The sequence below is a fragment of the Falco biarmicus genome, chromosome 6 (assembly GCF_023638135.1).
Source record: "Falco biarmicus isolate bFalBia1 chromosome 6, bFalBia1.pri, whole genome shotgun sequence".
NCBI classification, from domain to species: Eukaryota; Metazoa; Chordata; class Aves; order Falconiformes; family Falconidae; genus Falco; species Falco biarmicus.
The window spans coordinates 23,406,887-23,432,983 of NC_079293.1; the positions used below are offsets into that span (position 1 = coordinate 23,406,887).

Below are 26,097 nucleotides of genomic sequence, written 5' to 3' on the forward strand. Positions count from 1 at the left end.
CGAGCGACGACGCGGTGGCAGCGGGAGGCGCTGGGGACCCGCCTCCCGCGGCGGCGCCCGGACCCGCGGGGGCGGTGGCGGCCGGGAGCGGCGGGCAGTGCCGCCGGGAGCGGCGGGCAGTGCCGCCCGCCCCGCCGTGCCCCGCCGCCCGCCGCGGCGGACAGGTAGCGCGCGCGGCCGGCCCCCCCTCAGGCAGCGGCAACAGCGACCCCCGGCGGCCGCCGCCGCGCCTCAGTCCCGCGCCGCCGCCGCCTGCCGCCAGGCGGCGCTGAGGGGCGCGGCCTCCGCGTGGGCCCGCCACCCGCGCGTGAGGGGCCGGCGGGCGGGCGTTAGCGGGCAGGGCGAGCCGCGGCGGCAGGGGCCGGCTGAGGCGGGCTGAGGGGAGAAAATGACCGTTTCCCTCTCACAGCGCTTCCTGCACCTCTCGTCCCCGGTGGTATTCCCTAACTACTACTGTGTTATTTTCATCTGTATTAGCGGATTTATCTTGCCTTTCACACCGACATACAAACGGCATGTATGTCTGTTGCTACAAAAATCTTAGTCCATGCTGTCACAATGAAGTTACTAAAAAAAAACGACCAAAAAGGTAAAAAATGCACCACATGATGAAGACAGGCACCCAAAGACAAAACTGAGCAAGAACACCTTGTCAGGAGTCCAGAATCCTTCCTCCCTGGTGGCTTCATGGCCTCTTTCCAGTCACCTTAAGACTCTAGGAAAAAGGTAAATTGAACGAGCAGTTCAACAGTGAGAGAGAGTGACCCTCTGCATGATATAACTTGATATGGCTATGTTTACAAGTTAGTCATACCAAATATTGACACATTAGGGTCACCTGGTGAAGATAAGGAAGATGGAAAACGAGCCAGGTAATATACAGCCTGCTGTTCTGTTTCTACAATTACATTTCAAGTAGTCTTTCACCCGAAGTAATTTCTTTGGAATAAAGTAGATACAGCTGCAGAACTGATAGATGTGTTCAGGAAGTCAATTAAACACCTGGCTGGATTCTCCTCTGGCTTACAACTACCGTTTCCCTGTCATTTTTGGTCACTGCCCCGTAAGGAAAGAGCAGCCTGTGTTTCGAGTACACACAAGTTCACCTCAGGGAATGTCAGGCTGCCTCTTTCCTCGTAAGTTAGATGTAGCCTGGCACAGAGACCAGCTGGCATGGAAGGACATGCGACTTGTTGAATAACATGGTTTATGTAGCTTTCTTCCTTTTGAAGAGACAGTGGACATTATCAGAAATTGAGTTAATCCCTCTTACGAGCTAACTCCACCATGAAACTGGGAATGGGATGACTGGCATGGGCCAAAAACACAGCAAGGACAAATTAACATCATAGACAATTTCATCCCAATGCTCAAGAGTATTCCCTTTAAATTTACTAATGTAGACTTAAACTCAAAGTACAGTGGAGATACTGACTGAGATACAAGGTAGATAAATAAACAGCCTGTTGCTTTTTTATGCATGCAGAAACTGAGGCAAGGATCTATTCTGATTTCTTTACGCTGAGTTATACGAAGATATGTAATAGCTCCCATGACTTCAGTGGAGTTAAATTCACACTAATAGATTCAGGATGATAATTTAAAGTGCCATCGGGTTGCATTTGCTTCAGTATATTTTCTCAGGGCTTCATCTAGATGATAACCACCTGAATGCTACCAAGCTCCTCCTCTGCACATATATTGCCAAAACCATGATTACTGAGACTTCCACCCACCCTCAGCCTGACTCCTGAGGCTTCCAAAGCGAGTAGGTGCACTGCTTGCCACGACCACTCACAGGTTCTTGGACTTCTTCCTGGATATGGGGAAGTGCCTGATTCTTGTCAACAGTAAGGAGCCAGGATGATGAAGAAATCATTCTTCCTGGATTTACAACATGTAAGTTTTAATCCCTTCAGGTAGAGATGAAAAAAGATGAACAAACCTTGCCAGCCAGGACAAAAACCTGCTTGCTTTCCTTGAAAGAGGGCAGAGAGGGAGGTATGAGACCCAGTCTCAAAAAGCAACATCAACCTGGGAGAGCAGGTCATTAAAGGTAATGCTACACGGTGAGTGTTTTGGCTTGTCCCAGAGGGGTAGATTTCATTTAAAAACACCTGGTGTGATTTTTTTGTCTTATTTTTAGAGGACATAGAGTTAGTGAACTCTTCTGCAATCAAAATCTATGAATAGCTCAATGTACAATGTTATTAATAATGCCCTATATTTAAATATGGTGATCCTCAGGATATTGGCCTTGCGAAGTAAGCATACATGAAGGAGATCAAATGCAGTATTTGGTGGGCAGTTTTAACCAGTGTACTGTTCCGTGTTCCATTGGTGGTTATGAAACAGAGGCACTACATTCAGAACTCAGAATAAATGCCAGGCAGAATTTCTCGCTTTGTTAAATAACTCACATTAGTCACTGTTTTCACCAATTCCATTCTATTATGCCATGCTAAGACAGTAAAGGAAAGAGATCTTGACTTCTTTTACTTACGTGTACATGAAAACAAGAAAATGTGTTCTCTTTGGTTCTGTCTTCTAAGACTGGTGAAATTTTCATGCTAAGAGCCCTACAGTTTCAAGCATGCTCTTGTTTCAGCTGATTATAACAGACATAAGGGTTCCTATCTATATTTAATAAAAGCAAGTGCAACATTTTCTGAAGTGATTGCAGAGCAGAGCTTATTGTCTAAATCAGGCTCATAACCAATACATGAACTGAGTGTATGCTTAGGAGAAAATTCCAATGGACACTCATATGACTAGGCTACAAAAATGCCTCTTGCACGGCTCTTTATTGACCTCAGAACTTCAAAACAATATTTTGAAATACGTTTTCTCCTTAGACATCACAAAAACTTGCAAAAATCTTAAGAAGTCAAGTTGCACTGTTGGTTTAGAAAACGGACTTTTCGCTCTTCACAAGAAAAGCAGTATTTAATCTTCAGGTTACACGTCAATCCCACTAGAGATAAATATGATAGAATGAGATGGGGCTAGTAATTCTGTTGGGTTAATTGAGTGGGTATCAGTTTGTTGACATGGCAACCGGACTTCCAAATTATTGACTACACACATGGAATCTACATGCATGGTAGTTACTTTTAAAATCTGTACAGAAAAATACATACATTGCATCCAACAGATGATGCTTTCCAAAATATCTAGTCTAAGTGAGGAAAATGCAGAATATGTTTTCAATATAATGTATTGTACATAAGTATAAAATAATATTTATACACCTGGCTCAGTCATCTCTGTGAGCCTCCAACTCTCAGAGGCAATGCCCAATGACAGCTGCTGGGGAGTAAAGATGAGGCATTAAGGATTCCTGTAGCACTGAAATCAGCCAGAGAACATATATAACTAGAACAAAAACTTCAACAGATGTTAGGGGTATTAAAGCCAGTTGAGCATTTTAAGGGCTTTCCCCACTTCCTACCTGATGTGAATGTCAACAGGATTAAAATTCTATCAATCATTGCTGCAACCAAAACTAAGGAAATTTGATACAGTTCCCAAATGTTTCATCAGTATTATGGCCATGGCCAGCTTGATGTTTGGTAGAAAGTTTAAAAAAAAAAACAACAAAAACAACCCACAAAAAACCAAACCACAACAAAAAACTCAAACCATATTTCTGGCGAGAACTTTTATTTGCATGTAAATTCCAGACGGCTCTGAGTTGGCCAATGCAACCGTTATTGAGCTAGTTTCAAAATCATCTTCAATCAGCTTTGTAGTGCTGCACCAATGCAACAGTACTGCACCAGTGCAGAGCCACTGCAGGAATCCTACTGAACCAGCAGGAGGAAATTTAAGTCTTGTGAGATGACTGTCAATTTTTTTAGTTGCCTTTCATGGTCTGCAAAGTATTCCCTGAAGTCTCCAGAGACCATTTCTCTGAATTATTCCATATTTAGGTTTTCAGAGATTATTTATTTTGCACAGTAAATGTAAATGCCCCAGTGAAGCAATTCAAACCTCTCTTGACTGTAGAATGTTGCCTCAGGAGGACACTAACATCTCACTTCTGGGCAGCTAAGGAGGCTGGGGGATTAATTCCATTCTAAGAAACTATCTTTCAGGGGCATTGGCAGTTCTGTAGCTGGTGTGCAGCAGTGAGCCTACTGTATGTGTGTTCACTGTTCACTCCCATCTGTTCAGACTTACATAGCTGCAGCTGCAGAAACTGCCTTTCCACATCAAATTAAGATTATGAGCAAAAGCCCTAGCTGATGTCTCATTAGCTGAGAGAGTGCAGTACATTTTCTGGCCTGCTCTGATCCCCCTGTGCCAAAGGAAAGAGGATGGCTTCAGCGTACTTAAGAACTCGGTAGTTTTAGAGGCAGAGTAGCTTCCTCTTTCATTCTCAACTATGATTCTTAGCTCGAGGAGAGAGGAAGTGGATCACATGTGTTTTTTAGAGCCATTGCTGATAAATGATAACGTGTTTTGGTAGTGTAGCCTAGATTTGAGAATGTTATCTCACAGCTTGTTTGCACCACTTTAAAAAAAAATGTGTTGAAAAACAAATGCCATATCAGGCAACATAAGGATATCCCGTATGACTCACTATCAGCATCTGATTGCTAAGAACAAACATCAAGAACTTTAAAAAGTAAAGGTACTCTTTTTCCTTCTGCAGGTCATCAATAGGCAGGTGTGCTGTTCGTTTAGTGCGCAGGCCCCATGACTATCTGGTGGACATCTGGATGACTTTTTACAGGTCAGATTCAAAGCAGGCCTATCAGCAAGGTCATGGTCTAGAGACTGCTTGTAGGCAAGCAGACTCTTTGGAAGATCATGTGCCTACAAAAGCAGCTAAGGGAGGGTGGGAGGTTAATTCCAATCTAAGAAACTGTCTTTCAGGTCAAAAGCAGTTCTATAGCTAGTGTGGCCATGAGCCTACTATATGTGTTCTCACTGTTGACCAATGGTTCTCTCCCAGAAACCAGCACTGCAGTCCAAACTACCCAGGCCAACTTCGTAATGAAATAAGCTGCCTTCCAGGGTAAAGGCAGAAGGTTTATTCAATAGCAGCAGAAGACTATAAAGAACAGTCTATAGATCTAAGATTTCAACTCCTAGCCTTTCTTGATTCTGCACTTGATGTGGTATAAACGTATGAAAATGCAGAATATGTTTTCAGTATAATGTATCATACATCCATGAGCTCAGGGTTGTGAATGTTGTCTCTTATATTGGAAGTCTGCTGTCCTTTACAGAAAATTTAACATCCTGAGTCAGCCAAACTGTGGGAAGTCCAGGACCTGGCATACACAGGCTACATCTGCAGGAGTAAATATAATGTGCTTAAGAGCGTTGATAAAGTCTGTGGCACTTAAGCCAGCTGGCACAGGATAGGCCACATCCATTCTGTCCATTCTTCTTACTGCCTGTGAGAGGACAGCCTTACGCAAACTACTCATTAGGAACACTTCCTGGGCTGCCTAGCTTCCCAACAGTACCGAGGAATCGATCAGGAGAATTGTCACAGACTAACCACATGCCAGGGACTGCTCTAACAATTTAACAATATCGATGGGTGGGTGCCAGTGTCAGGAACCCTCTCTGGCAGTGTTCAGTTTTGTCTTTTCGTATAGGCACAACCTGGAGGTTCCAGCCATGTTGCAAGGCATAGAGACAGCTGCAAACCGGCAATCCCTCTGAAGACTCTCTCCAGTTGATAGAACTGACAAGAGCTTTTTTGCATCATGGCCTACATTGGAATGAAATAATCATCAGAGTCTGGGAACTGGAGCGGCTTCAAAATGCACCTTCACAACTTGAAATCAGCTTAAAACAAAATAGTTCCATGTCTTTATAGTTATGTAGCTGTACACAGCTTCCACTGGAGGCAGCCATGAATCAATATAAATTGTGCAGAATCGCAGTGAAATCAACTTAGTTACAGAACAGAAAAAAAAGATTTTTTTTTCCTTCCCCCCCCTCATGTGCATTGTCTGTATAAATGCAAGATCTTTTAGATCTTGTAAGGCCATGGACAAAAACTGTCAATATCTTTATTTTTAGCCCAAAAGAAAAGAAAAGGTTAAAAAATAAATTTATTTGACCTTTGCCTCACATTACATTATTTTAAATAAGCTGTATCATACTTACTGAATATTTTACTACTGTGATTGTTCTCTTCCGCCTCTTTCCTAACCTGATTTTCACCCCAAAATCGCTAGTCTGTTTTTTAATGGAGCAATTTTCGCATGTAACAGAATAATACAATTTTGAGTCCAATGAAAATGTTCTATTCATTTAAGAGATTGATTATTTTTATTACTGTTATTATTCACTTCTTTTGTCTTATCCTAAGCTGTCAGGTTTGTCCAAATTTGTCTCACAGAACATTAATGCCAAAGGGTTCTGAGACTGAAAACTGACTTGGATTTGACATTCATGACAAAGTAGGATCAATCTTCAATTTTTATGGGTTGTTTTATTATTGGTGTTGAAGTGTCATATTAAAAAAATCACATTGTAGAAGTATTTTCTACAATTTTCCCTCTAAATTGTTTCTATTTAGCAAACACAGCTAAATGGAAAAAAACCCCAACCCTGCAAAAAAACAACAAACAGGTATAGCTATGGGAGGACCCTAAATTGCTGAATTAGTACCTGTTTGTTATCATAAAAGATAAAAATCTAATTGACGATCCACTGGTCATGTTAATCATTTAGATTTTACATTGAACTGAACCTGAATAACAGAGGTAGTGCAATTGTTTTCACCTTTTCCAGCTGGCATAGTCATTGAGGAAGTCTTCATGCATTTTTGTAGTGAGTTAGTGACAAATGCCACAAGGGAAAGGTGTCTGTCTTAAAATGTTAATTTCTAGTTAAAATATTCAACCGAGAGGTTATTTCTCATGTATGCAAATTTTTAAAATGTTTTTCTGATATACCAGAGAATTTGTCTCTGTAATTAAAGGCATGCAGGTGGACTTCTATCGCTGCCATCAGGTACTGCAGATAGATATGGCTATATATGCCCATCTTCTCACTTATTTTGTAGTGCTAGTTTAGTGGAAATATCACTTTGGTAATTTCAGTTAAGTCATTTATTGCAGTCAGATGTTTCTGTTAGAGGCTGTCATAGAGAGAGAATGTTTCCTGGTCAGTGTTGCCCAATGCAGCTGTGAGCTCTGCAATTATTCTATTTGAAAACACAGAATTCAGAGTAAAAAAACAAAAGCCCTTGTTTCAGACAGAGCTATTTTTCTCCTTTTCTTTGTCCATTCCTCATTTGTTAGAGGATCAAAAGGCCAATAGTCAAAGGAAAAGGGCCATAGTAACACTAGTTAGGAGCTAGATGAAATCTGGAACTTCCATTCTCTGAAAAAGTCCAACATTTCAAAACATTTTGTGTTTGTTTTGAGACAATCTCACAAATAAATAAAAACCCTTCAAAAATATTGGCAGTGGAAAATAAATATGAAAAGAGGTTCAGCAAATCAGAATATCCTATGATTTTTCCAAAATTAAATGGTGCACCCAGCTAAATCAAAAGTGGGAGCACACTTGGGAGTTCCCCAAATTTAGGACTAGCACAGGGAACATGTGGAACAGGATGTCTAACAAATCAAGTCTTGAAGGGCCTTCCAGGGTCTGTAAAGCTTGAATCTAACTAGATTTCCCAAGGCTGCTATGTTCTTGGCTCCATGATGTCCTGCAACTCCTGACTGTGCCAAGAAACTTGATCTTGAGATAGGCCATTCAGTCTGTTAAGTTCCCAGTTGCCTGACTCTTAAGCAATCTGTTTGGTGCAACCTACTAGGGAACTGCATTTGTGATTTGTCAGAGGTTGATAGAAAGTCGTATTTCTGCAGAACTTTAAAAAGCTTTTAACAAAGGAGTGCTCCTCTTATGAAATATTGCCATGTTTGAAAAAGTCTTACTAGCTCTTTTCCTTTAGTAGGAAGTTCTCAGTCTGAGAAACTGGGTGAAGGGATAGAAATTAAAGGAGCATGATCCATTTGGAGTATTTATCAGTAGTAAACCGCTAAATATTGCTGCCTTCCCACCCCCCCACCCCCAGACAATGTAAAACTTGCTGTGTTCAGTAAGCGAGTCCTTGTGTAGGCAAGCAGTTGCCTACTGAACAATGAGGCACAAACATCAGAAAAAGTTCTGGTTTTTATGTTTATGGCAAAAATAAGTATTTTCATCTTATTCATCTTAATCTATATTCAAGGTGAGATGGCCCTAATAGCAGTACAGTTATCTGTCAGCAGTGTATCCCAGAAGGATGGCAAATGGATCTGGCAGTTTTCTATAGCATACTTTAGAAAAGAAATGTTATTCTAATATTGATCACATATGTGTCCAGAGTTAGTGGATGCTGTGATCAGTTGCTCCAGATAATGTGGAAAACAGGTACATTTTTGTTGCCATGAAAGGGAAATTGTATGGTTTTTTCTTATCTTACCCAAAGGAATATGTACAGAAGATCAAACTGAAGTGATACTTAATTCAGTAGAACCACATTAACCTCGGTCCTAGTTCTCTCAGTTGATGAAATATCCATATACTTTATGTCACTAGAGAAGTGCTTAATGAAGGCAGCCCCAATTAACTATTCAGACATCAGTGGATTAATCATAGGTTAATGGAAGATAACAGTGATTAGTTACTTCACTTACTTGCTCATTGTAACAGATTTTCATGTTATTCAAGGCAAGAACAACTGACTCTCCTTCCCATTTATATTGGAATGTTTCTTTTGACATGTTCTACAGTCCTTAAATTATTTTTATGCCCTTTTTCTTGTGATCCTTCCTCTTTTTTCCCCCACATCCTTTTGTAAAAGGAAACATCAGAAGAATTCGTAGCATGCCAGTAACAATCTCACCACCGCTATATCTGGTTTTACAGTTGTGTATATCTTGTTATCAAACTCAAGTGCCAATTCATTATGTTATTTTGCTACAGAATAGTATGGAGTTATTATATTAGTAGCACGTATTTAACTGCTTAACAATATATCTGTGTGGTTACATTTGTCAACAAAAATCTATTTTCTAAAAAAATAATTCATCTCTTCTTGTTTGACAAAATCCATTTTTTGTGAAATCTGTGTTGACTGAGATTGACTAGAATCCCATCTTTTAATTTTTTATTTATTTATTTTAAAATATTTTTCTCTTAATTTACCCCTGACTGGAATCAGACTAATCAATTATCATCCATATCACTCCATTTCCTCATCCTGAATGGTGACAAAAAAAAAAAATCAGTGTTTTCAGTCTTCTACAGTTTCATTATCACTGTAATAAATAAATAAAATTAAAATCAGGAGGCCAGATATTTCCACAGCAAACAATGAAGTGTTACTGGAAATATCTTACACCCCTGTAAGATGGTTATCTGTTTTTGATGTTGTCTAATAACTTGGTTACTAGTGAATTAAGAATCTTTCCTTTATTCCTATGTGATCCATGTATCTTATCTGGCTTTCTTCTAAAGACAGAACAAAAGTATTAATTGAATAAATGTTCCTTTTCAGCCCTATTAATAATTTAACAATTCATGTCTAGTTAAAAGGCCCGTTTCATTGCTATGATTCATTTCTTTTTCAGTGCATTAGAAATCCCTCACTCTTAGTTGTGCTGCAAATGGATCATTTTTTCTGTTGTTAGCTTTCCTATAGTTCAGGTGGTTTTAGCTACTTATCATTGTATTTCAATATTATTAACACAAGTTTTGTAAAGGAGAGTCATGACTTACATATGTATTGTGCTTTTTTGGAGGAATTAGCATGCATTAGGGAAATCTGGCTGATACTGTCAACAAATTCTCTCAAAAGGCTTCTACATAAATAAAGCATCCACAGAATAAGAACCAAAGTCATTACATAGGTAAATAATTACCTAGAATACAGAAAAAGGAGATTGGAATAAGGAGTAAATTTTCACACTGCAAGAAGGTTATCAACAGAACCCTTTAGGGATCTGTGCTAAGATTTTTAATTTCCAGCATGTTCATGTATAAGGCATTCCTTGAAAAATGTGATAGTGTTTACTGATATGAAGTTATTCAGGAAAGCCTGACTATGAAAAATTGGAGAAGAGCCTTGTAAGACTGAATGGCCACTGTAATGGCAGATGAAACTCAATATTGATACACCCAATGTTAAGCAAAATGTATGGGGAAAATAATCTAAGTTTTAGACAGAAAGTAGATCGAGCTGGTTACTGTTCTTCTGGAAAGATGTCTTGGAATTAGAAAAGATAGTTCTGTCAAAAATATCATCCTAGAGCTCAGAATCAAGACCTTTTTATAAAAGAACAGAGAACACGGTAGAAACCACTCCTTTCCTTTCTATGGAGCACGGTGATCTGTCTTTTATCTGTGTTTATCCTCCCTCCTGACTGCAGAAATACGTACTAGTACTGTAGGAGGTTCTGAAAAGTTTAACAAAGGTGATCAGGTGTGTGAAATAGCATCTGTACAGCGAACAGCTAAGTGAATTAGGACTTTCAACATGGAAATTGTATGAGTGAAGAGGTATGTGTAGAGGTCTATGAAATCAGGAGTGCCACAGGTAGAGTAGTATAGGGAATGATTGTGCCTTCCAGTGCAAGATTTGGGGTGTGTAGATTCAAAACAGATGATAGAAAGTGACCACAACGTGGTTTATCTGCAAAACACCCTTACACAGAATGCTCCACATGGTAAGCATTTAAATGTATTCAGAGGTGACTGGAAAAATCTGTGGAAGCAAAAACTAAAATAAAAGGCTACTAAATTATAAAAACTGACATCTTTGTTCTCTGAAGTTTGTGAATGAGCTCCTGGGGATTCCAAGAGTAATCTTTTCTGATGAATGTATCATTAAATGCATGCACTTCTATGCTATTTCCTATGTGCTCCCTTGTCAGACTCTGGATGCTCATCTACATGGAATCTTGATTTCAACAGGTATGGCCACCCTTCAGAAATGTTATGGGAGACAGCAAATAATTTAGCATGAAGCATTAAGAAATTTTAAACACATTGCAGTCCAGATCTGTCAGAATCAGCATTTGCAGTTGTGATTGTAGTTTGGTGCTACATTTTAAGCCTAGCCAGAGCCTGTTTGCCTTTAATTACCTCAAAATGATGGTCAATGGAATTACATCCAGTTGGCGACCGGTCACAAACGGTGTTCCCCAGGGCTTAGGATTGGGGCCAGGCCTCTTTAATATCTTTATCAATGATCTGGACAAGGGAATTCAGTGCACCCTCAGTAAGTTTGGAAATGACACTAAGTTGCAGGGGGAGTGTTGATCTGCTTGAGGGCAGGAAAGCTCTGCAGAGGGATATGGAAAAACTGGACCTATGGGCCAAGGTCAGTTGTATGAGGTTCAACAAGGAGAAGTGCCGGGTCCTGCACTTGGGTCACAGCAACCCCATGACACGCTACAGGCTTGGGGAAGAGGGGCTGGAAAGCTGCTCTGTGGAAAAGGACCTAGAGGTGCTGGTCATCAGCCAGCTGAATATGAGCTGGCAGTGTGCCCAGGTGGCCAAGAAGGCCAACAGCATCATGACTTGTGCCAGAAACAGTGTGGCCAGCAGGACTAGGGAATTGGTTGTCCTCCTGTACTCCACACTGGTGAGGCTGCACCTTAATTCTTGTGTTCAGTTTCTGGCCTGTCACTACAAGAAAAAGACTGATACACTGGAGCGTGTCCAAAGAAGGGCAATGAAGCTGGTGAAGGGTCTGGAGCACAAGTCTCATGAGGAGGCAGCTGAGGGAACTGGGGTTGTTTATCCTGGAGAGGCGACAGCTCAGGAGTGACTTTATGGCTCTCTACAACTACCTGAAAGGAGGTTATAGCCAGGTGGGGTAGGTCTCTTCTCCCAGATAACAAGAGCTAGGACAAGAGGAAATGGCCTCAGGTTGCATTAGGGGAGGTTTAGATTGGGTATTAGGAAAAAATTCTTCACAAAAAGGCTTATCAAACATTGGAACATCTGCCCAGGGAAGTGGTTGAGTCACCACCCCTGGAGGTATTTAAAAGATGTGGGGACGTGGCGCTTAGGGACATGGTTTAGTGATGGACTTGGCAGTGCTGGGTTAACAGTTTGACTTGATGATCTTAAAGGCCTTTTCCAACCTAAATGATTCTAGGATTCTATGGAAATCCACTAGAAACTGTGTCACTGGCTTTACTTTTTTCTCCTGGCTCTGAGGACACTATAAAACATAGCAATTATGTTTCAGTCCCTATTTTTGTAACTATAATTTTATTTAAAACCCAACTATAATTTTTAACCAGTTTGGTTTATATCAACTGCAGAACTTAGTCAATTCACCCTTGCTGGTATACAACATCCTTTCTCTGCAAATTTCGTAGAATCTCGTAATAGATCTGCTTTCTCTCATCATTTGTAAGATGACCTTAATCATAATATCATGCCCAGTGTTTCATTTAATAGAAGTCAGTGAACCAGCTTTTCTCTATGATTTTCAATAAATCAGTTGCCCATGTTGGGTACAGTCCTCATTTTAATCCTGCAGGTTTTGAGGGGTCCTGGCATAACCTGAGATACCCGTTAGCAACCAGCATGGAAACCTGCAGTCATAAACGTTTTGGTTCTACCAGCACCAGCCCACTTCCTGTGTTGGGGTTTGGCTTCTCGCTAGTGCTGCTCTAACCTGTATTCCTAATCCCTCTTCTCACCTAAATTTTAGTTACAAGCCTACAAAGCAATATGTCTGCCAAAGTGAAAGGACTTGAACAGAGGACAGTTGAGCAGTCAGCAATGCAAGCTAGATAGTTTGTCTGCCAACACATGAACCTTAATGCTTCCATAAGGTTAACCATGCCAACACATGAACATTTGCTGCAAAATTCTAGGCAGTACTATGTAGCCTCCATTAACAAGTTCTGTACATGATCTATGGGACCGATTTTTTTTCAGAAACCCTGTGATACCTGAAGGAGAGATACTTCAGAGGTCTGTGCACATTCAGTTCCTTGAAGTTCAAAGTGTTCACCGGTTAAAGAACATATATTTTTTGTTCTTGTCACCTTTTTGAAATTTTTTCCATTTCTTTGACTGAGGCTGGTCTCCACTCTCACTGGTTGCTGTTTCTGCACTGATTGTAATATTCGTTTATTTCTCTTTCCAAGGACACTTCCTCAGACTTACCATATTTTATTCTGTTGTTGTGTCAAGAGTATTAAACTACATAATGGCAGCTACCCTACTCATTTATGAGGGGAGAGGGGAATAATGCAGTCACAGTTTATTTATGCTGTTACTCATGACAGGAACAAGTTATTTTATATTTAGAAGTCAATTCAGAAAATGTTAACCATAAACTATGCCTGTTAACTCCAGCCTTCACCTTAATCAACCAAAGATTTGAATTGTACAGACTTTAGCACTTTTCCCAGTTCTTTTCAGTCCTAGCCCATCTCCAGACCAAAGCATTTGCTGAAGAGTAGTCCAGGATCCCATTACATCCACTATAACTTATTCTGAGTTGTTGAAAACCAGCTGTATTTCTTATATGATATGATGAACATACTTGCTTCAGAAATAAATATCAGTTTGATGGCTCCAGACCTCCAGCTATTTTGATCTTGTAAAATCTATCTTTTTAAAAAATAAATAATATTTTCAGCAGTTTCTGTTGAGAAACCTCAATTGGAAGCAGAATTATCTCTACTGTAGGCCAAGACCCATGGCAGTTACAATCTCTGACGCTCATTATAATCCTCTAAGTGACTACGTTACCCATGTTACCCTTATAAACCACCTTACTGTACTTGGTAGAAAATAAAATAAACCCCATTATATGCATGCTTGTTCTGGTTTTACCCTAGCTGTGTGAGCTTTGCAGGGTTCAATTTTAAAGCTAGTTAATCTATTCTTCCTGTTTGAATACTTTCACTTTACCAGCAATGCAGTGATGACTCACAAGAACTAATTTTGTTAGCTCTCTCAAATAGAGTTCATGTGTCTTTTTTTGAATCTAGAAAATTGACTGTTTGTGTTCCATAATGAAACAATACACACATGCATGCAATAAGCCCAGGAGGTTTAATTCCTGCCTCAGTGAATTAAGATACCTCAGGCTAGAAGGAGTAGGAGAGCTTTCATACCAATTTTTCAAGTATTTGTGGATTTTAAAAGAGTGGGGCTGCCATTGTGTGTGTCCTGATTCTTCTATAATAACTGAAAAATCTAATCTTCTTGTTTATTCAAGGAAGAAGGACTTTGTTGTTGTTGTTCCCTGGGTAAAATTGCTACATTCGCTTTGTGTTGAAGCCGTGGAGTGATACCAGCAGTCCTGCAATGACCACAGGCAAAGCCAGTCCAGAGCTGCAACCGTTGCAGCAAATGTACCTATAGCCACAGTTGCAAACGCAGAAGCAGCAGTCCTAATGGAAGCTTCAAGAAGAACCTGTGAGCAATTGCAAGAACTTAATGGCACAATAAGAGCTGCAGCTACCGGAGCAACATTGAAAACAAGACACTCCAGAACTAAGGAGAAGGATTAAAAGCTGTTGCTCTGATCATTAGACCATGATAGAAAGAAAACCAACACATACAGCAAGCATAATGATGAAACTCAGAGAGAATGGTTGACTTCCAATAAAATCAGCCTGAGGATAACCTAGAAGCATTGCTAGAGCTTTCAAGTGGCTTACTGAGATCCAGACACCCTTAGGTTGTCAAAGCATCCAGTTTGTGGAAGGCAGCTTAGGAAATCCCAGACTGCTGCAGGAATTCTTGCAGGAATGGAAGACCACAAGTCAAAATGTGGTAGATCTACTTACTTATATAAACATGATAAGAAAAACATTCTTAGGAGCTATTAGAGTATCCATGAACCAATACTGGGTTTTACCTCATTAAGAGAGAGGAAGTTGTTGAACTTTGTGGGCTTCTGTGGCAAGTTGTGAAGGATGACTGTAATATACAGGGCCTGGATATATATTCTATTTAGCAAGACCTTGATGCTTTCAACCGGCTCCTCATTTTCAGGACTGAGGCATAGTAATAGACATCCTATGCATAATAGGAGAAGTCTGGAAAGTTTTCAGAGATGTTTGTTTTGACATCAAGGACATGCATTTATTTGGACATTTCTGTCCAGGTGATTGCACAACTTCCGAATATAGAAAGCCTGGAGCATACAGTAAAAGAATAGCAGAAAATGGGTGTTAACAACATTGAAAAGCTACTGGATGGGATAGCTCAACCATATTAGTTACAAAGTCTGACAGAGATCTGACTGTGTTGACTATGATACATCTGGTGCTACAATTATCTTTTATGGATGCTGGAACCTTTTGATGTCTTTATGTCAGGTGAGGTATCAGGGGCCTGCTGTTTCTCTCTTGCATGGGCTGAAACAATGTTAATTAGGAAATAGTACTGGAAGCATAACTGAGAAATGAGCTGAGAAGCTGATTTGCTTTCTTAGGTACCTCTTTCCTGTTGGCATACATTCATTCAGCTCTCATGGTAGGAGTTTATTTCTAAAACATTGGATGGGTGTTTCCCACCCACTCTTGCTACCAAGGACCTGAATGCACCAACAAGAGCCCCTGCATTCTTTTCCTCTCTCCAAGGCGTTTGACCACCTGTGGTCAAGGCCAGATCTGATACAAAGCAGCCATGTAACCTGGGACCAGACTGCTGTGAAAGGAGTGTGAAAGAGCTCCGAGAAGCTGTGTTGGAGGTCTCAACTATCTCAAGAGCTGAATTTCAGTTCAGGCCCTTGTCCCTGGTCATTATTGAACCCTTACATTCACTCCAAACCCATCTTTACCATATCAAAGGATATGCGTAGTAGCTAGAGAAACTGCTATAAACATTTACCTGTACCACATTCAGCACTCATCTCATTTTGAATTTATGTCTGTTATGCTCCTAAGTGGAACTTTTACTAAACATCTAAACTTATAATTTTCAATAAATCAGTGATTCTGGTAATTCAATAGATGGCAATTATAGACTGGAAATAACTACACTGAACCCATCCACTTCCGTCAGTTCAAGTTTTGTTTTTGCTGGCCTTTGAGAACTCAGGAAAAGTTAAGTTTTTACTGTGTCTTATGTAAGAACCTGACACCTTTTCCAAAAGCCTAGGCACTTTAACTGTGGCCAAGAGATTTCATTCCTCCTTAAGTCCTTAGGTAAGATAATAGTGCCCACCAGTTTCATAACATTACAAATTGTTACGAAGTGAGACCAAATAGCTGATAATACAGTATTGGAGTAAAGGCTCATACTGCTGGAATAAAAGCTGGTGCCAACAGGAGTGGGGGCGTCATGGATCATTCTGTGGCAGTTATGACTAACAGATGCAAATTGATAGCAAAGATCAGGAACAGTGATGCAGTTAATGCTGGCAGGATAGTTGCTGAAGAACCTGATCTTGCAGGCATCTTGCAAGCCATGCAGAGCTAAGATGAGTGTTGAAACTACCAGGGCAAACACTTTATTTTTGTTTCTGGCTAAAGGTAGAGGTATGCTTTGATATCAGGTTCAGGTTAAGGCAAAAAAGGATACAGGCATTCCAGACCCAGCCTTCATCCAATTTCTGCATGTTTAGCAAGATCCAGAAATAACCTTAAGAAATCAATCACTCGTATGCTTAAATTTAATCTCAAAATTGGGGAAGGGTGGGGGACAGGCACACGAGAAGTGAAAGGAGGGGAGATAAAAGCACCATGCATAATATGGTTGTATTCTCAAATTTCTATACTCTCCTCTTTCCAATAGTACTACCAACACAAACCCAAATCTTATTTTCAAGCTTGTTATCAGCCTACAGTAACCTAGAAATTAAGAGTAAGATACTAGACCTTGCCAGGCCCAGCCCAAGTCCCAGTTTGCCAAGTAGCATGCCTCAACAATATAATGCAGTATACTTTTCATTTTGCCATAACCCCAACCTTTTCCTCTGTCTTAACTGCACACTAGCATGCTGGAATAGCCACAGAGTTATCTTCTAGACGATACTCAGTAGCGACTTCTTCCTATGGATCAGACTGCTGCTGACAATTTTAAAAATAAGAAGCAAGGTTATGATAATGGGGACTACAGAGTTGGGATAATGGCTTTATCTTTTCTGCAAGGTCTGTAGAACCAGAATTATAGCTAATTTTGGTTTGAATGAGAAGATAGTTCTGTGAGGGAAGGCATCATAGTTCTATGGAAAAGGTAAAGTCTGGGGTTAATTTTATGGTACAGAGTAGTACTAACAACAGCAGGGACTGAAGTCTTTTAAGATGTATTTTACAGAGGCAGAATGAGGATGAATGTCGTTAGATAAAATTACTTCTTTTGTGTCTTTAGGTATGATGGTTGTGTTGGAGGATTTATTGTTTTAATGAGGTTTAGGAATAGAATTAAGTGTAAGATGAGAGAATCAGATGAAGAAATTGTTTATTGCTAGACCGAGCAGAGCATACAGGGCCAAGAAATTCTGTCAAGGAGTTTACAGACCCTTAAAGCACAGCTGAGGGAAGGGCTAGAATTGAGGCTAGGAAAGGGTCAAATGTGGGTTCTGTACAAGAGATGGTGAAAGGTTTTGACAATTTCGTGTTTTCTGATTCCTGCAGAATTAGGATGATCCCACATCTGGCCTGGGTAAATGGTTTTATTTCTGGTTCAGATATGCTTCACATAAATCTAGGATAGGTGCTGTAATGATTGTAAAGGAATGTAACAGTTCATCAGCGACTGAAAAAAGTTGGTTGTTGTAGCCCCTGTAGACTAAAACAAAGACTTGTGTTTAAAGGAAAGCTGTGTTTAAGACTAAAGTATGGGCTGATGTCTCAGTTAGGGCCTGCTACAGAAGATATTGAGAATCTATGTTTATACTGGAGCTGAAACTACAAGTCTCACAGAGCTTGGATAAGACTTTAGTATTACAGGCAAGTGGGTTTTCCATAGGTTTGAGGCATATTTAGCTTGTGTATTTTATTTAAAGCTAAATTTATGCTTGTTTTAAAGATTAGGTGCTGTAAAGCGAGGCCTCTAGAGGTAAGCTGGTTACAATCAATATAGTTCAGGATCTTCTGAGTCAAGGTGAGGGATGGTCTTGGAAAGCCTAATGTCTAATATTAATGTGTACATCGATTGTTCGTAAAAGGAGGTTATTTATTACAGTTAGGGTTATTTTAAAGATAGGAGATCAGCTATAAGAGATTTGTTTCTACAATTTCCAGATCTCGTTTTCTGCATTTTTGCAGCTTCCAAAAATAGTCTTATCATTTAACACTTTCTGTCCCTGACTCTGTGAGTCTTATGGGTTAGATCTAGCCCATATCTTCAGTACTTCTTAATCTTCAAACTGAAATGAAATGTAAATCAAACTTTAACAGTAGGCTTGCTGGCCAGGTCCATCTCATTCTGAGCTATTTGACCCAGCTAATCATACCATCTTAAGCTTGCAAATCACAAATAACAAACTGAAAAAATCAGTTCCTGCTTTGCAAAGTTAAACTGCCAACCAAAATAGAAATTTTATTTGTACTCTACAGTTGTGCCCTATACCATGCCATGTATGTGAACCACTTCAGGCCTCTGGTACTGGGTATTCTAGAGTGCAGGGCTACAGGAACCTGAAAAGAAATCTTGTTAATTGCTCCCTCATATTCTTAAAGTTAAATCAAAGCTTTCTTCAGGTATGCTCCAATCCATACTTGCTGTAGGTGACATTGCTAGTAAACCCTGCAGGTGCTAGAGAATTCTCTATATTCTCACAACCAAACTTTACCCCTATTGATAACTATACCCAAAACCCCGTAGCATCTAGAAAACTAACCAGAACCACTTCACTTCTCCAGCCCCAGGTCTTTCACAACCTTTTCTGCTTTTCAGATGCTACGGATAACGCTATGCCCCTTCATACCTCCAGGTCCTGATCTTACACCTTTTCTTAAACAAACAGTTCACATCTGTGTTCAAACTAAGTAGAAGCCATTGTCCCTGCCACTTATATGCCCCTGTATTAGCTCTCTAGGCACTAAAGGATCCAGAAATTAGTTTAGATCTTCAGTCTTCTCTTTTCAGACACTAAATCCATTTCTAATCCAGCCTTAGCCTTACCAATAGGCTAAATTCCCTTCCCTAACTCATTTAATACCATTTTGTCATGTTCTCATGTACCTAAGTGTGTTCAGAATCCAAAAATAAAACTAGATATTCAGTCCAACTATAACTGTAACCCTAAATTTAGACAAATATTTCAAAAAGATAAGGAACTGGCTAGAATTATTGTTGGCTTCTGCTGTTGTACCAACTCTACATGCCTTGCAAATGCACATAAATTAACTTTTCAGATTCTTCTCCCTGCGACTTCTAAATGTGTGACAGTAAAGCTTTTCCATTTTTAAATGTTTTGGGTTATCATTATTGGTGGTAGCATAAATCTCTGATGGTGCCAAACCTGGCAGCAGTGTCAGGAATTTGCCAGTACTACTATAGGGAGTGCAGTGCTGGGCTAAGCCTCATTTCTTTTGTCAGCCACAATACTTGCGTGAAGTGCATCAGAAGTTCCCTTGCTCTCGGGGTCTGTTTAAGAAGAAGCTGTATGAAGCAGGGTTTATCTTATCTGTATATATATCCCTTGTTATTTTATATATCTATGTATATACATAGATATATATCTATCTTCATTACAAAATACAGAAATATCTTTTTCCTAATAATATGATTAAGTTTTAAAATATTCCATGGTCTGAAAGAAACTTGGTCAAAACTTCTCACATGCACTGAACAATAGACTTTGCATGCTCAATTCACCATATAAACAAGGCTGCTGCCTACCTTGAGAGTAAAATTTAGTACCATTTGCCAAACTTAATTAAAATCTTATTATGTTTTCTGTATCAGAGTTAAGTTTTCATCTTTTCACAGATGATTCCTTGTGTTTTCTATTAATGAGTTCTTAAATTACATAACATGCCCAGAAGACTTTGTAATCCAGAACTTATGCTTACTAAAAATACTCACATTCCTTTGCTTGCTTGTAAAAAAAATCTGTTACACAAATCTCATAATCCATGGACAAAATCAAGGCGTGGGGGTGTGTTATTTTTTTTATTCTTATTTTTTTTTCTACAGGAATTCCATCAAAATTGTTACTGGATAAAATGTCAACATAAAGATTTAGCTTTCACTTCACTACGGTAAAGTATATACAAATATATATTATGTGCTGTGATAAAATACCAAGTTTAAAAAGGCTTCCTTCATTTCCCTATATTGTGTAATTAAACCAATTTTGGATTTATTATCTGACTGTTCAAAAAACCCATTGATTTTAATAATTGAAAGCTAGAGCTTTAGATTCTGAGATGTTAATTTGTTACCAATATATGTTAGATTTAAAATGATGACTTACTGGTGGTTTGTCCTGGTTTCAACTGGGATAGAGGTTTTTTTCTTCTCAGTAGCTGGTACAATGCTGTGTTTGGGATTTGGTATGAGAATAATTCTGATAACATATTGATGTTTTTAGTTGTTGTTAAGTAATGTTTATCCTAAGTCAAGGACTTCTCAGTTTCTCAGGGCCTGCCGGTGAGAGGGCTGGAAAGGCACAAGAAATTGGGAGGGGACACAGCCAGGACAGCTGACCTGAACTGGCCAAAGAGGTATCCCATACCACTGAACGTCATGTTCAGCATATGAACTGGGGGGAATTGGCTGGGGCCTGCCACTTGCTGCTCGGGAACTGGGTGGACATCAGTCAGTGGGTAGTGAGCAACTGTACTGTGCATCACTTGGGTTTTTTCCCTTACCTTTGGATTTTATTCCTCTCCAATAGTAATATTAATGATAATAATAATGATAATTATAATAGCAACAAAAATAATAGTAATAATTTATTTCAATTATTAAATTGTGCTTCTTTCAACCCTCAAGTTTTACCTTTTTTCCAATTCTCCCCATCCCACTGGGGCAGCAGCAGGGTGAGAATGCTTTATTAGCATTTTTTTTTTTTCTCCTGTTTTGGTTTACAATTACTTCAGTTACAGCGTTTCTCTACCTCTCTTCCCTAAAAATCCCAAACAGCAGAACATAGTTGTAGGAATGATTTATTTAATATATGAACTCAGTCCTAGACATGGATGAAGCATACTAACAGGTGCTGAAAAACAAAGTCATCCCAAGACTGTTATTCTACCCACAATTTCAGTGTCAAGAAACAAATAAAACACAGTTACTACAAATATCCATTGATTCTATACTTAATAATAATTGAATATATCATTTCATGCTTTGTTCACAACTGAATAAATTTACAAAACCCACAAATGATAATGTAATAAACATAAAGATGTTAAACTGAGATAACACCAAAAACCTTCATGTAGATATTTCCAAATTTTTGATTATATTACTTTGAAACTAAAATAAGGTTATTTTTCTGTAGTTCTTTTTAGGTACCTGAAAGTAAATTATTAATTTATATTAGATCGCCCTGAATCTTTAAGTAGAGCCAGATTTTTATACAACAGGGGGATTAATCTTAGGGAGATCTAAGCACAGTTTTTACTTTTACCTTAGACCCCATAAGACACAGTGTGTGCATCTTCATGTCTTTTTACCTCTGAGCATGAGAAAGTTCAGTTATAGTTGGGATCTCTTTAACTGTCACTTACCTACAAACAGTCTCTGGTCTTGAGAGCATTTAGTAAAACACAGAGCCCTCTTAAGCTAAATAAAAATGCTCTTTTCCTATCAACACCTATTAAAAAATTCTTCCAACCTTCAAAAACCCTTTAGATTTGAAGGTTCTTCTTTAAAAATAAAAAAAATAATAAAAAAAAAATATTTACCCACATTTACTTCAGTAAATACTTGTGCTTTTGCAGTTGTATTCAAATAAGATGAAGTTATTAACACTATTAAAGTATAAATGTGCAAAGCCCTCTACTAAGAACAGTAACAACTACCATAGTTAGTATTCACTTGTAAAATAACTCTATTAGCTTTACTAACTGCCATACCTCTATATGGCCAATTTCACTCCCCACATTGACCCTATCAACTTTTTTGTATTTAAATTCAGTTGCCCCCAGTTTTGCAGTCAGTAGCATTGTGCCAAAACTGCTTTTTTTGTGTGAACTTTTTTCCCATATTATTGTATTTCTTCATTTAGGAAAGACAGAATTTAATGGCCTAAATGCTAAATTAACATGCATCCTCTCTTTTCCTGTACTTTGGCCATTTTGTACATCCTTAAAGTATTTATTCAAAGCATGGAGAAGAGCACAAATCTTTTACTTCTGTTCCACCATATGGCTGGGGTTGGTGCTGAGCTGCCACAAGGTGTCTTGTATAAAGAGAAACCTGTGCAAACACAGCACACTTTTGTGCCAAGCTCAACCAATCCTTCTTCCCCTCTGTGTAGTAGCACATAGTTACAGCCTCCATCAAGAAAGCAGAGAACCTGCATTGTATGCCATATGGAGCCTAAGAACAAACACGCACTCCACAAGAGTACATCTCCAAAGGAATATTATTTTAAGGCTGCTTTGGGTGGTGTTGACCAGGTATTTTACATCTCTTCAGAAGCTGTGTTGCCATTCAGTATAGAGTTCAAGATTTAAGAGGAGACAGAAAGAGACCAAGCCCAGAGGATGGACTGACTTTGTAGCTTAGTGACCGAGTATCACTGCTGAGACAATGGATCCATTTTAATCCTGCTCCTCATTCACTTTCTACATTTTATACTAAACAGTCACTATTTTGATAAACAACCCTCCTCTTTTCCAGAAGATCGTCCTAGGCACCTGGGAGCAATGCTATGTCTTTACTTCTTTGAAGAAATCTGTATTTTTTCATAGATTTGAAATCATGGATGATTCTTAAATCCTTCAATGTAGAAAAGGTCTACATTGATACTGAGTGGCTTTTCTTCTTGCAAAGCAATAACTCTTAAAGGACTACTTGAGTCACTCTAAGATGTGCGTGTCTGTGTGTGCATGTGAGGCCCCTTCAGACTGAAGAAGAAAGTGAAGTCTTCCCACACTTCACAAGGGGTGTTTGAGTGTGCATGTTTGTACTAATGAGAAAAAAATGGAAGGATCTCATTCTTAGTATTTGTCTGGAATAAGACATGAAATCCACCTTAGCTCTTAGCACAAAAATAAGCATCATGGACAATTTAGGCAATAGGGATGTTCAAAGACACATTTCCCTCCTCATAGTTTTTCTAATAGCTGCTTTGATCTTGCTTCTTTTGTGTTATTTGTTTCGGGTCCTGTTCTGAGGTGCCCAGCATACACAAATATAATTGAGAGGCTAGATCTGAGTTTAAGTTTCAGGGATCTAAAAATTGGCTGCAACATGTAACTTTACTGGACCTAACCTAAGCTTGACTGTAAAAAATAGGCTTTTGTTTATCTAAATGTAAATAATCAACTTAAAGTTATGTTTTCAGATCAATGTATTTTTTCAAGTTACTTCATCAGTATTACAAAGGTAACCTTAGTAACTGATACATTTACTTCCCTCAATATTTTACATCTTCTGAAATTATTTTTTTTCAGCTTTGTTTCCCTCATTCCTGTGTAAATTCTCACTAAAGTTCCATCATAAAAAAGAGACAGATAATCCTGGCAAAGTATCTGCATCCCTTATATGTCCATGTTTAAAGAAGTCTGACTAGACAGGACTTACACCCTACAGGCATTCTCTTCCTAATAGAAGACATCTGTTGAATGTGTTATAGGAGTGGGACTTCATAAGGCTAACAGGAGTTTTTCTTTATTTAGTATGAAAAAGAATGACAGAAGCCCCTTGGCAATTCAAAATGCTAGAATATATTTGGACTGTTTTCTCCAAATCCCTCACAGCATGGGATCTCATTTTCTTTGGAAAGTAAGGGTCTTTACTGCCTTTTATTTAAACAAACTCTTTTATTTGGCTTTACACTTTTTAATGGTAGGAAAGATACAAAATGAAGATGTGAGAATGATACTTTAACTCCTCAGGATTTCTGTATCTCCATTTAGGTTATCTGTGCTCCCAAAATATTCCAGTCACCTCTACTCTTCTGGGTTAGAATTAGTAGAGTAACCCTGTATCAATAGATGACTAGTTTCTTGCAAAACTCTCACATAATTGGCTGTATTTTGGGTCATGCAGGGTGTTGATCCTCAGGGATGAGTATTGGGACCAATACAGTTTAACATCTTTGTCAGTGACATGGACACTGGGACTGAGTGCACCCTCAGGACATTTGCCAATGACACCAAGCTGTGTGGTGCAGTTGACACTCTGGAGGGACGGGATACCATCCAGAGGGACCTTGACAAGCTTGAGAGGTGGGTCCATGCAAACCTTATGAAGTTCAACAAGGCCAAGTGCAAGGTTCTGCACCTGGTTGGAGGCAATCCCAAGCACAAGCACAGGCTGAGCAGAGAATGTATTGAGAGCAGCCCTGAGGAGAAAGACTTGAAGGTGTTGGTTGACAAAAAGCTCAACATGGCCCAAGAATGTATGCTTGCAGCCCAGAAAGCCAACTGTATCCTGGGCTGCATCAAAAGAAGTGTGACCAGCAGGATGAGGGAGGTGTTTCTCCCCCTCTACTTTACTCTCGTGAGACCCCACATACAGTACTGCATTCAGCTCTGGGGCTTCCATCACGAGAAGGACGTGGACCTGTTGAGGTGAGTCCAGAGTAGGGCCATGAAGGTGATCAGAGGGCTGGAGCACCTCTCATGTGAAGACAGGCTGAGAGGGTTGAGGTTGTTCAGCCTGGAGAAGAGAAGGCGGCTCCGGGGACGCCTTGTGGCAGCCTTTTGATACTTAAAGGGGGCGCATAAGAAAGATAGGGACAGATTTTTTAGTATCCCTGTAGTGATAGGACAAGGGGGAATGGTTTTAAAATGACAGTAGATTTAGATTGCATATTAGGAAGAAATTCTTTACTGTGAAAGTGTTGAGACACTGGAACAGATTGCCCAGAGAAGCTGTGGCTGCCCCATCCCTGGAAGTGTTCAAGGCCAGGCTGGATGGGGCTTTGAGCAACCTGGTCTAGTGCAAGGCGTCCCTGCACATGGCAGGGGGGTGGAACTAGGTGATCTTTAAGGTCCCTTCAAACCCAAACTATTCTGTGATTCTATGATTCCAAAAATCATCTCTGCAGTTTTATTTAACTACATTCAGAATGAAACAGATATTCATTAAACCAGAGCCATCAAAGAAGGTACCAGGGAAATCCTTCATTGTAAACTCAACTCCAGGACAAAGGGGAAGTGATGAGAACTCTTTAATATGGCTTTTGCTGTCTGTCTTTTGCACTCTAGTTGCACACCACAGGGGTGGTGTCTACTGCATTCTTTGTGAGCTGATGAAGGTACAGAATTCTGGAAAAATCACTCTTTTGAAAGCAATTTTCATCATAAAAAGATCATCAGTCTGTTATTAAGGGGTTAGATGTATAGCTAAGCTATACTGACTGTAGATAACCTATTCTTTTATATTTAATGAGAACTAATTTGATCAAATGCAGCCTTTGTGGAAGAAGTTTCTCAAATTATCTTACTAACAATAACTATTTACCTGACTTAGAAAAAACTGTTCAACCAGACAACTTAAACATGTTCTGAAATACTCAGACTCAAGTCAATCTCTTATAAAAAGAGATTTTGACATTGGGTTTAGAGATGCTACTGCTTTCAGAAAACTCAGGGTGGGTGGAGAAGCCATACATATACCGTGAGTATCTGATTACAGCCATATACAGGGAGTATTTGATGTTGTGGTTTCATTAGGACTGTTACAATTAATGTCACTCTCTTGCAGTTAATGGAATGTGACTGGTATAAATTATGTGGTGACTAGGTAGACCTACTCTGGTTTGGAATACGGCAAGCTGCAAATATAGATGAAAGCAATGTTTAATCTTTTACCTTGCTGGAAGCGGTTTCACAGTACTGGTTTGAAACTGCCTACTCATAAAAATATTTGAATTTATTTTCACAATTTTATGTCATAATATAATGCTTTGAGCCTTTATTGAATATTAAGTTAATTTTAGCTCATTTTATATGGCACATGAAAATACATAACTATTATTGCCATATCTCCTTTTAGAACATACTAGTT

At 39.3% G+C, this 26,097-nt stretch overlaps 1 long non-coding RNA gene across 3 annotated transcripts; it reads left to right on the forward strand.

Annotated features, from left to right (window-relative positions):
• Window positions 1-360: 360 nt before the first annotated feature.
• On the forward strand, window positions 361-6,098 carry LOC130151916 (uncharacterized). 3 transcript variants are annotated; one of them, XR_008822802.1, is made up of 4 exons: window positions 361-1,768; window positions 1,924-2,056; window positions 4,658-4,738; window positions 5,616-6,098. It is a non-coding gene; the product is annotated as an uncharacterized LOC130151916 (long non-coding RNA). The 3 variants fall into 3 exon arrangements; XR_008822803.1 differs by having other exon boundaries at window positions 361-2,069; XR_008822801.1 differs by having other exon boundaries at window positions 361-2,056.
• The last annotated feature ends 19,999 nt before the right edge of the window (window positions 6,099-26,097 follow it).